This window comes from Mytilus galloprovincialis, chromosome 7 (assembly GCF_965363235.1).
Source record: "Mytilus galloprovincialis chromosome 7, xbMytGall1.hap1.1, whole genome shotgun sequence".
NCBI lineage: Eukaryota > Metazoa > Mollusca > Bivalvia > Mytilida > Mytilidae > Mytilus > Mytilus galloprovincialis.
Genome location: NC_134844.1, coordinates 66,767,947 through 66,781,624, shown reverse-complemented (window position 1 = coordinate 66,781,624; position 13,678 = coordinate 66,767,947). Strand labels below are relative to the sequence as shown.

The 13,678-nt window shown below is 31.4% G+C and overlaps 1 long non-coding RNA gene across 2 annotated transcripts in view; it reads left to right on the top strand.

The window, feature by feature from the left end:
- The first annotated feature begins 10,631 nt into the window (after positions 1–10,631).
- LOC143081894 (uncharacterized) overlaps positions 10,632–13,678 on the top strand; it is a 203,725-nt gene continuing 200,678 nt past the window's right edge. The window contains exon 1 of one of the 2 annotated variants that reach the window (XR_012980138.1): positions 10,632–10,711. This is a non-coding gene — a long non-coding RNA (uncharacterized LOC143081894). Of the gene's footprint in view, positions 10,712–11,652; positions 11,777–13,678 lie in introns of those variants that run through there. The other variant, XR_012980139.1, reaches the window with a different exon arrangement.

The window sequence follows — 13,678 nt, the reverse complement described above, 5'->3', positions numbered from 1 at the left end:
ATAAATATTACCTCACCTTTGTTGAAGCTACACTAGAGTCAGCTCCACATTTAACATTTCAAATGTATCTGCTAATTACAGACACACACACAGACACACACACAGACACTACTTCATCAAGGAAGTGGCTATGTAAAACACACATATAAATAGATTAAAACATGTTCTGTAAAACTGAAAAAAAAAAGAACGAAACAATACATCAATTGAGATCTTAAAAAACAACATTTGTATTCAACTGCATTTCGATAGTCGTAGAAGGAATATTTTCAACATTATTGCAACATCTACGAGAAAACATCAAGATTTTTAAAAATGCAATCGTTCAAATCTGTAAAACCTGATCATTCATAAAACATTAGTTGATTGCCCCATAAACACCTCCAAATATTTCATATATTCTTTACGGATTTACTGGACACAGTTATAATATATATAAATAGTTATAAGGGAACACTTAAACATATTAACTACACTAGGAGGGCGGGATCGCAACATAAAATCAATTGACCCATGAACATATTGGTCATAACTATTTGCATCTAATAATAAGGTTACTAGGTTTAAACGGAAAAAAATATAAATTGGCACAGGTTTGTTTGTTTTTATGTATATCATAGGCGATATAAACAGATATAATGCAAAACTGTACTAGTTAACATATCATTGTTGTCGATAGCGTATGATTTTATTTGAACAGCTTACAAGGAAGGGATATACCTTTGACATATAATTATCAGCTGCATTGATTTGTAGACTTTCATATTTCAATGATAAACATATGGATATATGTTTAAATAATCCTAAACGCTGATTTAATATAAACTACTTGTATGCAAGTTCAGGAAATGTGTGTGTATTCTACATTTGATAATTTTTCACTATCGAGAAATTGTACACATTATGCGGTTTATATTATATCTGTTAATTAATACTAGTATCCACTACACACACGTTTTTTTGTTGACGTCTATGTTACCATAGCTATCAATTACAAAACGTTTTTGAATTAGATCCTCTTCCGACTAATATATTAAAACCGTGTCTAAACAGTTTAACTACCGTCATCACCAAGATAATAAACTTGTCACAGGAACAGTGTTGTGTACCATCATCTTTCAAGGAGGCAGTTGTCCGACCACTCTTGAAAAAAATGTTGGTCTAGACAAAGAGGTATCGACTAGTCTCTAATCTTCCGTTTGTGGAAAAAGTCGTCGAGACTCGCATTGAAAACAATCATACGTCAAAATCTCTTCACGACAATGTACAATCAGCCTACCGTTTGTGACCGATACAGCATTATTTCGTGTGCATCATGACATCACTGTTGCACTTGGTAACGACTGTTATGCCGTTTTACTCATACTAGACCTATCGAATGCTTTCGATGTTATCGATCATCCTATTCTCATAAAGCGGATGGAATACTCTTGTGGGATAACCGGTACAGCACTTTGTTGGTTGAAGTCATATCTCGAGATGAGGCATCAGCGAATCGCTATTGGTTCTGTTTTTTCTGGTGAGATTCGTCTCATATTTGATGTTTCTCAATGATCGGTTTTGGGACCGAAACTTTATTTCATTTTCGCAAGACCAATTGGCGAAATATTTAAACGACATAATATGTGCTATCACTGTTATGCAGACGACACACAAGTTTATCTCGTGTTTAAACCACTTGTAAATTGGACAAATATATCAAAGCGACCAGAGGCTTGCATAACTGACATCAGCAAGTGGATGTGCTCTACCCATGCCCATTTATATAAATTTTATTGTTGACCAGTAAATATCATAGTATAGTTTTACATGTTTTATATGCCATTTATTTAAAATATGTTTGTTTTATGATCTCATAACATGGGCTTTCATGTTTTATTGTTTATACTTATATATGTTTATGAATATGATGTCAAGCGCTTAGGGTAATTTTTGATGCTATATAATGCGCTGTTATAAATACTGTATAATAAATATTAAATAAAAAACTACAAAACATGATTTTTTTCTATAACTGTTATCATGCAAATTGGAGGTTCAGCTAGCTACAATATTATGTTTAGCATGTTCAGCCTAACTTTTTTTAGACAATTCCTGTACCAAGTCAGGACTATGACATTTGTCAATTAATATAAGTTGATAACTTTTTATTATGTCGATCGGTATGGACTTCCTCTTGTTGATTTAACCGTGGATATTGGTATCTTTTGTTTACCTTTTTTATATTAAATTTAAGTTATGCGTTTAATATATATGCAATTCTGTTTAACTCATGACAGTGCAGTGTCTTTGTTCATGTTCATACGGATGAAGACATTTTCTGTTAAAGACTTGAATCACGCATTGTATGTACTGATATAAATGAAAAGGTAGAAAATGTGGAACTAAAAGGGTATCATGCATTGGAGAAACAGGACAAACAGAAACACATATTGTATGACTGATATCAAAATAAAAAAGCATGTTTACCAACATATGTATTGAATTTCTCTAGTTGATGATATTTATGCTTACATTTCCTTTTATGTGTCGTTCACCAATACATTGAAGGACGACAATAAGGCATAGTCAGCTATTGCAGTCTCTTATACAAAAAAGATGTGGAAAAATTCAAGCCAGAAAAATAACAAACTATATCATAACAAATAAATTGTCAAACACAAAGTATTAACTGACAACAGCTACTGCATGAACAACTTCATCTTTTGGACAGACTCATTAACATGTTTGCTGGCTTTAACATGTTTATCAACTGTCAACCCTCTCCTTACTTAAACAGTGGTGTAACAGTAGAACGTAGAAAAAAACCTGTAAAAGTCATTGCATATGCCTTACCTTAAAAATTCGGTACAGAGGACAAACAACATAACTTACATATACATTTAGTAAAATTGAGAATGGAAATAGGGAATGTGTCAAAGAGACAACAACCCGACCACAGAAGAGACAACAGCAGAAGGTCATCAATGCAGCGAGAAATTCCCTCACCCGGAGGCGTCCTTCAGCTGGCCCCTAAACAAATATATATACTAGTTCAGTGATAATGAACGTCATACTAAACTCTTAATTATACACAAGAAACTAAAATTAAAAATAATACAAGACTAACAAAGGCTTCTGATTTAGGACAGGTGAAACATGCCGCGGGGTTAAACATGTTTATGAGATCTAAACCCTCCCCCTATACCTGTAGCCAATGTAGAAAAGTAAACGCATAACAATACGCACATTAGAAGTCAGTCCAGGAGAAGTCCGAGTCCGATGTCAGAAGATGTAACAAAAGAAAATAAACAAAATGACAATAATACATAAATAACAACAGACTACTAGCAGTTAACTGACATGCCAGCTCCAGACCTCAAGTAAACTGATTGAAAGATTATGTCTTCATCATATGAATATCAGGCACAATCCCTCCTATTAGAGGTTTAGTATCATACTATCATAAAATATAAGAGAAGAGCATAACCCGTGTCATGCCAACAACTGTTTTTTTTAATAAATTTGTTTAGTTCCGATGCAAAGACCCTGTATTATAATTCATCAAAAACTAAATCAATGTAAAAAACGATAAAAACATAATTTAAACATTTCACCCCTTGGTTAGATTCATAACTATTTTGGACATATGTATACAAAGGATCATATCGTAGACATTGATCATATCTATATTGACTGCGTCTGTAAACATCATAATTCATCGTAAAAAAAACTGGAAACTGAAATATCTTAAAAGGTAACAGTTGGTGTTTTACACAAATCAATAAAATGTTACGTAGAACTTGTTTTCAATCATAACAATCCAGGAACAAGTATCCTATAACACGAAAGCAGTGCTAAAAGTTCAGCTTAAAAGTAAAAATCGAAATCGAAAATAAAATGCAAATTTATCTCATTTATTTTCTTAACTATCTCGGAATGAACTGTAACAATAAAAAGTAAAATCACAAAAATACTGAACTCCGAGGAAAATTCGAAAAAAAAAAGGAAAGTCCATAGTCATATAGCAAATCAAATACTCAAACACATCAAAGGAATGGATAACAACTGTCATATATATAAACATATTTAAACGCCATAATCGACGGTTTGATTTTTTTTTTCAAATCTTTATCATTCACTCATTGTCACTGTTTACCAAATAATGTTTAAGAAAATAAAAGAGACACATGCTTTATTTTTTTTTTTGTATCATAGTTCAACGTGCACACTTTGTGCGCACTACTTTTACATTGTTTAACTTAATTCGTGACGTATTAGGGTTACTGTTAATTGAATAAACATCTCACAACAGTACCATTGTCGATATAAGTTAAAAGAAAGGAAGTTGCACACAGCGTATCAAAGTGAACTACAACACTCAAAGAATGTGTATAAAATGCAATATATTTAAATTGTTTACTTTCTAAACCTAAATGAATAAAAAAAATAACTTAATGCTATTATTTACCAGGTATTATGCGTAAACTGAGTATCATTGCATCCACCCTCGGTCTTGCTTCGTCTTTGAATGTTTTCAAAAGTCATTCACGAAAGGAGAAAGATAGAGACGAAATACCAAACAGCCAAAAGAAGACTCCAAAAAAATCAAATTTGTTTTCTGGGTCGCACGTTTAGCTGAGATTTTACCTAGTATTCTCTTTCTTGCACTCATAACTGCTGAATACAGCTTCTTAGTCTTGTTTTATATATGGTATCGACAAATATTCGGATGTACATGTATTAATTTTTTGTGCGATATAACTATTGACAAACAACCCTGCGAAGTTTTAAAAAAACCCGATGTATTCTTAGGAATAATAGGTAACATATTCGGCTATTCTGTAAAAGATATTTATGTCTACAAAAAGATATGTGGGGGAAAATTCTATATAGGCTATTATATCTTATTTTATGCAGAAATTGGGTGTTTGCTGTATCTTTGGTTTTCTTATAATCTAGTATTGGCTTATTATAAGTTTGGAGGAGCATGTTCAAATCATGAGTGGTATGCACTTTATGTATTCGTTGTTGTCGTTTTGGGATTCATTGTTCAACCTTTATTTCTATATCTCTATAATTGGCTCCGTAGGAAACAAAATACACAAGAAGAAAATACTATATATGAAATGGCGAACAGTGGAGATTCATCATGGTTATATATCTACAATTTCCCCCGACTATTGTGAAAACGAGACATTATAAGCAAGGCTTACAGAAACCTTAAAATCATTAAGGACAATTTGCAAACAGTCAGACATTTTATAATTTGAAAGAACAAGCAAACGTCACACATTTATACATAATTTTTTTTTTAAAAATCAAGGTTATAAAGATACAGATTTTTCAGGAGACTATGAAATTAGTAAACAAAAAGTACCACTCGTAGTGGAAAACAATCACACACGCACAACTTGTTGGCCCTCGTTGAGCATGTTGATTATAAGTAGTATTCGTATTCAGTTAATATGATTGTTCCTAAATATGAAAGACAAGTTATATGAAACTTTAGACTTAATCCCCTAATATAATAATTTTGCAAATTTCTATAAACAAATGGAAAACAAATTTCATCTCTCATATTTCTTCACTAGATTTTATTCACCCAAAAGTTTTGTTCTTGAGATGTAACATCTTGGCTTTGCATGCACTTACTATCGTTTCGTTTTACATCCTGTGATAGTTACGTTATTAAATCAATGCATTCAAACAATAGCAAGAGATGAATAGTGCTTGATAAACAGGATGAATTGATTTGCCAATTAAGTAGACATATAGAGCTTAAAATTTTATCTTATTTGATACGCTACTGCAAATCAATGTCAACCTCGTTTTCGAATAAACACACAATTAGTAAAGGCAAAAATCAACATATCTTTCCTATGAAGTTTCGTTAACATAACATCCTTTGAGGTATAAACCACTAATCCTTACTTTATTTTTTTAATTCTGCAATGACATGCTTTATAGGCTACTTTGTCAGAAGTTGAAATAAAGTGGCAGTTGGTTCATGTCAACACTGTAATGTATCCAGACTTATTCTTAACCTTTAATTGCATATTAGAGCGTACTGGTTCCCGGAAGTTTTATAGTACAAAACAGAAACGTCTGATCTGACCAACAGACCAAATATGCTCTCCTATTAAAATTTTATATAGTTATATATTATCCAAATAAACCTGTCTTCTACAGTGATCCCAAGTGCTCGAGCTTTCATCTAATTAATAAATAATCCAAATATTCCCCTAATTGATAAAGATACAGCTATGCGTAGGAACCATTTTGTTTGAAATACGTACACTCTTCTATGTTCTCTTTGACCGGGCTGAATCAGTGGCTCTATTCCATGTATACCTTGATGGTAACTTAAAGGTCATTTGAAATTCTTCTTTTTTTATCAAAAGGTAACAATGTAGGGTTAAGCGGAATTTCAGCATTCACATGCTTGGAACTTCAAGCATTTACCTTATAATAACAGTCTATACTTCATTCCCCTTTTATTAATTATGTCTTCCCACTTTTATGTTGAACGACCTTTTGCATTTGTTCTGATTATAAGGTCTTTCATCTTTTCTGTGGAAAGACCTATTGTATTTGTTCAGATTATTATTTTTCTTCCGCCGAATTTTGTTCTTGAAATATGTCGCTTTGGTATATGATATCGAACAGTTTATTCGCCTTTGAAATTTACCCTGCATAACCAAATACTTGTCTGTGTATGAGTTATCTCCACAAACATCTCTTCTGTAACCATAAAATAAATCCACAGATTGCATTTTTATCTTGTAAACCACAAGTGATAGAGGTCATTGAACCAAACATAAGAAAATTAGGTCAAGTTAAGAGGTCAAGGTCATATTTCAAATTTTGAATTATTTTGAATTCTTTTAAAAAACCGTATAAGATATCGACAGCATATTTTTACAGAAATGTAAGTAGTGACATGTCGTAACACATACTTTTTGGTTAAAAGGATACGCTTACAGCAAATTGGAGTTTTTTCTTCCCTCGTATATAAAAAATTGGGAATATAATAATATAATTCATATACCATATATAATTAAGACCTATAGGCCTTTGATTTGAAGCCCTTGGGTTATCACCTTGAAATTGAACTCAAGGTCATAGGTAAAATTGGCGTTCTAGATTTTGACCTTTCTTTTTACCTCATAAGTATACATGGTAATGAGAGAACTTGTCCACTTTGTAAAGGTGGTCTCGGGGTTGTAAACCACTATATATGTAAATGTACCATTTGTGAAGTTAAGGATTTAGGGGGAAGTTCATAGGTAAAATTGGCGTTCTAGATTTTGACCTTTCTTTTTACCTCACATTAAAGTATATATGGTAATGAGAGAACTTGTCCACTTTGTAAAGCTGGTATCGGGGATGTAAACCATTATATATGTAAATGTACCATTTGTGAAGTTAAGGATTTAGGGGGAAGTTCATACCTCCATATTATGTAAAACATCCAAATGTAAAAAAGTACTAGGCATGTTTTAAAAATAGATGTGGAAAGACCTTAAATTGTTCTCTGAACAATTGGTTTTTAATTATTATTAGTATTATTTAACAGTATATATAACAACGCATTATATAATATTAAAATTACCCTAAGATTTCATAACATATATCCTTCCACTAATTTAAATAAAATGGGCATGGTAAAATCAAGGAGATGCTTACACTGTACCAATACAAGTCAGTTAAAACATATTTAAAATATCTTAAAAAAATACCGATTAAAGTAATTCGGAAATTTAAAGAATAATTACTTGAGAACTCAAAAAATACAATGATATAGAACCATTTCAAGAGCTATGAAAAGCTAATCTAAGTGAATGAGATTTCAGGTTTTTTTTCTTTTAAACGTTTACAGAATGAATGTTTTGTATTCATATGAGTCGGCCTCATATCTTGACTTACATCTAGAAATTGACAATGAGGGTCGGTTGAAAACAAAATTTTACGACAAAAGAGATAATTTCAGCTTTCCAATTGTGAACTTTCCATTTCTAAGTAGCAACATTCCAGCAGCACCTGTATATGGGGTGTATATCTCCTAATTGATACGATATTCCCGTGCTTGCATTTCCTATCATGATGTTCTTGATAGAAGGTTGCTGCTCACAAGGAAGCTATGCAACCAAGAGTTCCAAATAGTGAGGTTGAATTCATCCCTTCGTAAATTTTACGGACGCCATCACGAGTTGGTTGACCGTTATGGAATAACCGTTTCAAAAATGATATCGGATATGTTCCTTACATCGTAACTACAATCCTCTTCCCTTTCATGAATGTGACCTACCGCATAAAACTATTTACCGGATTTGTTATAACATAAGCAACACGACGGGTGCTTACCCTTCCGGAGCACTTGAGATCACCCCTAGTTTTTGGTGGGTTCGTGTTGCTTATAATTCTTGAGTTTTCTATGTTGTGTCATGTGTTCTATTGTTTTTCTGTTTTTTTTTTTCATCTTTAGCCAGGCGTTGACAGTTCATTTTCGATTTATAAGTTTGACTGTCCCTCTCGTATCTTTCGTCCCTCTTTTGTAGATCATTTGGAAAATCATTCCACAGAACGGCTGCCGCTTTGTCGAATCTTCTAAACCCAAATGTTACATACACAAGAAGTTAATACTGGCATCCATACGTAACGGGCAGCCAATGCAGATACTTCAGGATTAGTGTGATGTGGTCGTGCTTCTATTCACGTGGTCTTCACTCAGTCTTCCGTACAATGTGTTTTTTCTTCTACCCTCATGTTTTATATTGGTAACATTCAAAATTATAATTCTTTGAAATGAAACAGATAAAGTATATCTGGGAATCCAAATGTAGTGCCTAAAACAGTCAAGCGAGCAAGAATGTAGGCCAAAATAAAAATATAAAAACAAAAAAATGAAAAATAAAAGAAAATACACAAACCATTAAATCAACCGATCAATAAAGCAATCATGGAGGGAAAGTAGTTTAAAACTTTTTTATTTTTCTTTGCGCCGTTGGCTTGTTTTTTTTTTTCAAGATAAGGTACAGTAAATTCAGAAATTATTGCGTGCATTTAATATTGCGATTTTGTCATTTTAGACTTAAATGCGATTTTAATTGTTACGATTTTGAGAAAAATCATGTTTAATTCATATAAAACATTTCAACATGCGACTTTAAATTATTGCGTTTACAACTCTGTCGCATTTTTCGCAATAATTTACAGTATATACGTTTGGTACGTCATTTCACACAAATAATGCTGTTTTGAAAATGACAACGCTCAACCGAACACTTTAAATGTGAACGGTATCTCGCCGAACATTGTTTTCTTATCATGACTGCTCTTTGGTAAACGTTAAATAAACTAACTTTTTTTTCTAGAAAACAGAATTTTTTTACAGAAGTCATATAGATATAACAAATGAAAGTGTTCCCCCTCCTTTTTATACACGTGTCATGTATTTTTACCTGTCAAACCATTAGGAATAAAGACCTTAATTGTATGGTCTTTTAATTCTAATTCGTTGGTCCGTTATTAACAACTTTTCTGGTCTTTTCACTTCTTGTCCTCGATGTATGACCCTACAATTTAGCTCAAATATTCAGGTAATTTCACGTTCTAGATTTGAGATTTGGCTTTAAATCATATTTCTTATGATATATTCATTAGTGTGTCATTAGGCTGGAAAAAATGTAATCACAAAACTCAAAGAAAAATGATAAAATCAACTGGAATCTATAAATGACGCATTGTGACGTAATTTTCAGGCGTAGAAAAAACCTGCATGAGAGAAGCTGTGAAAACAATTAAAGACTGTTGGACAGTTATCTTCCTTGTAATTTTAAAGGAGGTTGCAACACATGTATTGTGTTATTCGAGGTGTCATACTACTTTCATATGCTTTAAAAAAATACAAAAATGCATTGGATAGTATTGAAAATGAAGAGTAAAAATCAAATTGATTTAAACCGGTGGATTTGAAAACTTATTCTATGATTAAAATTACACCTTAGTTTATACAAATCATGGTGTACAAATGTACTTTTTATAGAAATTATAATTTGTACAAACTGAGTATATAAATTATAAATGAGTGGCAAACAATCTTAGTATATAGAAAATAAATTGACAACGCCATGGCTAAAAAAGAAAAGGACACGCAGATAATAATACACAAAAACAAAAGATAGAAAAATTAAAACTAAGCAATATGAACCCCACCAAATCTTGGGTTGTTTGCAGGTGCATTGGAAGGGTGAGCAGATCCTGCTTCACATGTGACACCGTCGTGTTGTTCATGTTATTAGAAACTAATTATAAATAACTTATTTATTTTGTATATGTGAGTGTCCCACTTGTGTCTTTTATCCAATATTTTTACAACACATATGAACTTATCATATATACAAGGATTGAAATTCTGTCTTTACGGCAGACGTTGTTTTGTCTACAAAGAAACTCATCAGTGACGATCGAATCACAAAAAAAAAATTAAAAGGCCAAATGAAACACGAAGTTGAAGAGCATTTATCAGCAAAGTGTGTATATTCAACATAAGTGTTATTGTTTTTATCGAAATGTATGATTTTTCACAATGATATACATATTACATGCACACAAAGTAGGACAAGTACCTGAACTACTGATATCTTGCAAGATTATATAACTTACCGGGTGAACTGAAGTCCAAATATCATTGAAGAGGATTATATTGAATTCAATTTAGAAAAAAACAGTGAGTTTAATTTTGTTATGACATATTTCAAAAGTTGCCTTGTCAATATAATGCAATTATACTCCAGAATATCAATACTTTTTTTATATGTTTTATTTTAACTTTTTTTTGCTTGCGTATAACAGCGTTTAAAAGATAAACATGTTTCAAATATTTTGATTGATACATATATTATATTTGTCATTCATGAGTCGCAAAACGTTAAGGTTTAACGTGAATAACGCGAAATGTGTCTCTTTGGTGAAGATTGAATCCGAAATATTTAAAATTCGAAAAAAAAAAATAATGAAGTTATAACTTTTCATTGATAAGCAAAGGGTTGTACTCAGATGCATACCTCTTGTTTTTAAATACGACACAAGATAAAAAAAAAAAAACATGTTGATAGAAACAATTTGGAAGAAATCTGGAATCCACTGATTTTAAAGAAATCTTGAAAAACACCAAATCAATTAAACACTGCAGTGTCAAAGTTACACCATAATTATGTACATTTTTATTACAACGAAACTTCTTTCAGCACTTTCAACGCTCGCACGTATCACAATCTCCATGGTTCTGTTTTCGACGTACATCATAAACACAATTCAGTAAACTTTGATACCCGAAGTCGAAAACTAAACATCAGTCAAATTTCTCGATTAACAAACACTGAAGGCTTTGTTTTTTTTTCAAGTTCATAGCATACCATGTATACGTTATAGGTACGAGGAAATTATGGAAATAAAAATCAAGTGCGCTTAGGACAGAATTAAGTATTCATGCGTGCACTTTTTCACTAATAATATATTTTTTTTTCATAAGCAGAAACTTGTTATATATGACGAAAATGATAATTTAAAATAACCGATTTTTGTTCAATAATCCTTACAAAATGTTTATATTTTATATCTATGTATATATCTTGGTTGACAGTATTATTTGATTAAGCATTCGGTGGTTTTTAAAAGGATGTCAGAGCTAGGTACAGAGTAGATAACTTGATAACAGATCAGTTGACATTCCACAAATGTGGCTATATCTTACAGATAATAAAGTGTTATTCTTGACTGCGTAAATTATTAGGTAATTATTGTAAAGACAGCTTTTTAAATCGAAATCTTAATTAGTGTTGGAATTCCTCAATAACATCCGTTCATTTTGTTGTTTTACTTTTTGCACTGATAAAATCACACAAATCGGGATATTTTTTATTCTAAATATTTGATAAAGTATATCATTTTGTTCTCATCAAACAATGAAATGAACAAATCATATGCAACAATAGATTATGGCTTACACCATATAGTGTTCCCAACATTTGGTACAAAAAGTTACTAACCATTCTTTTCGGATGGACATTTTTAAGTAAGCTAGCGAGTCATAATTTCTAGAGGTTGTATATCAGGCGTTTTTTGTTCTCTTTCATGGTAGCGAGTAATCACAGACAATGCCATTAGCGACAAACAGCGGCTAGCTCAATTAGCAAGGGCGAAAATTTAACTTCAATATTCTTTAACAAAATATACCTCACCATATGTCTTGTAATATTATCATGTATGTCTATGTTTTTCTGTATACCATTGTATTAACATAGGTTCTTCAGAATAAAATATATATATATATATATATATATATATATATATATACTAACTAATTGCTACCAAAGTCCCGATGCGTTAAAACAGCTACTAAAGTAAGCATGATTCAGCATTTTCAAAGAATTTAAGAAATCGGTTATTATCGAAAATCTTGATGTTATATTAATATTGTTTGGACGTACAATATGTTTTTTATAACAATTTAAGATAAATATGTTACTTTAAACTCAATAAAAAATCGGGAAATGTGTAAACTCGGCCTCCAAAATGTATACGTGCCTACTTTAAATTTTGTGCCTTCTTATACAATTTAAAAAAAAAAATATTGTTAAATTACTACTTAAGTCGCAATCACCGGAACATCTCTTGATTTTGTATTTAAACAAGTATAAGGTCGTTAAAGTCAGCGTATATATTAAGGATAAGAATAACATTTCTTTTCGGAAGTCTTTGTTAATAAACAAACAAAACGGCAGTTCTGTTGGCAAGGAAGTTATATTAAAATTTTGTAGAAAAAAATGAAATGTAATTAAAAACTTTAAAGAAATTACGAGTAGTTTGTCTGAAATTGAATTAATACATAAGGAATATCAAAATAATATGTTAAATTCGAATTGATAAGTGCTGCAAAAAAAAGTGCACTGGTATATAAAAGAAAAACTTGATCCAACTTTTTGTTTTGTCTTATTGGCATAGAAATATAGTTTTAAGAAATGAATGCTTCTTTATGTATATTTTTTTGACGGGAAAAGAGAAAGGGGATTTTATATTGTTGATCGTGTGAATATTTTTCGAACGAACCGCTTCGTACAAGTTATGCTCCAGTCAACACTTTTACAACTCAATCAAATTATTAAAATAAGCATTAATTTCTTAATTATACAATCTTGTTCTACATATGATACGCGTTTTAAAAACCTAGACGGCTATATTATAAAAATATTTGCATTGTAACAAACGTTATACATAATGTACATTTATATATTATAACTGACTAAGCGGTATGGGCTTTGCTCATTGTTAAATGCTGCTCGGGGTGACCTTTAGTTGTTTATTTCTAGGTCATCTGGTCTCTTGTGGAGAATTGTCTCATTTCTACATAATGTAGATGTAATTTAAACCCGTCCCCTTACATCTATAGTCTTCTATTTTCTAAAGCATGCATATATTCTGGGTTTCTTTTATACAATTGAATGTTATTAATTGACAGGTAGTGTTGAAGAGTTTTAAATTCTTCCCCACATGTGATCATATCAATGTTTTCGTACTTTATATATGCATGCTTGCGTGCGTGCACTCTTAAGTTATATGTTTGAAGCAAGCGCATAGGTCATCATATATATATATACATCTTCAAATTTCGAAGTGTCGGCATTTCACTAAAATA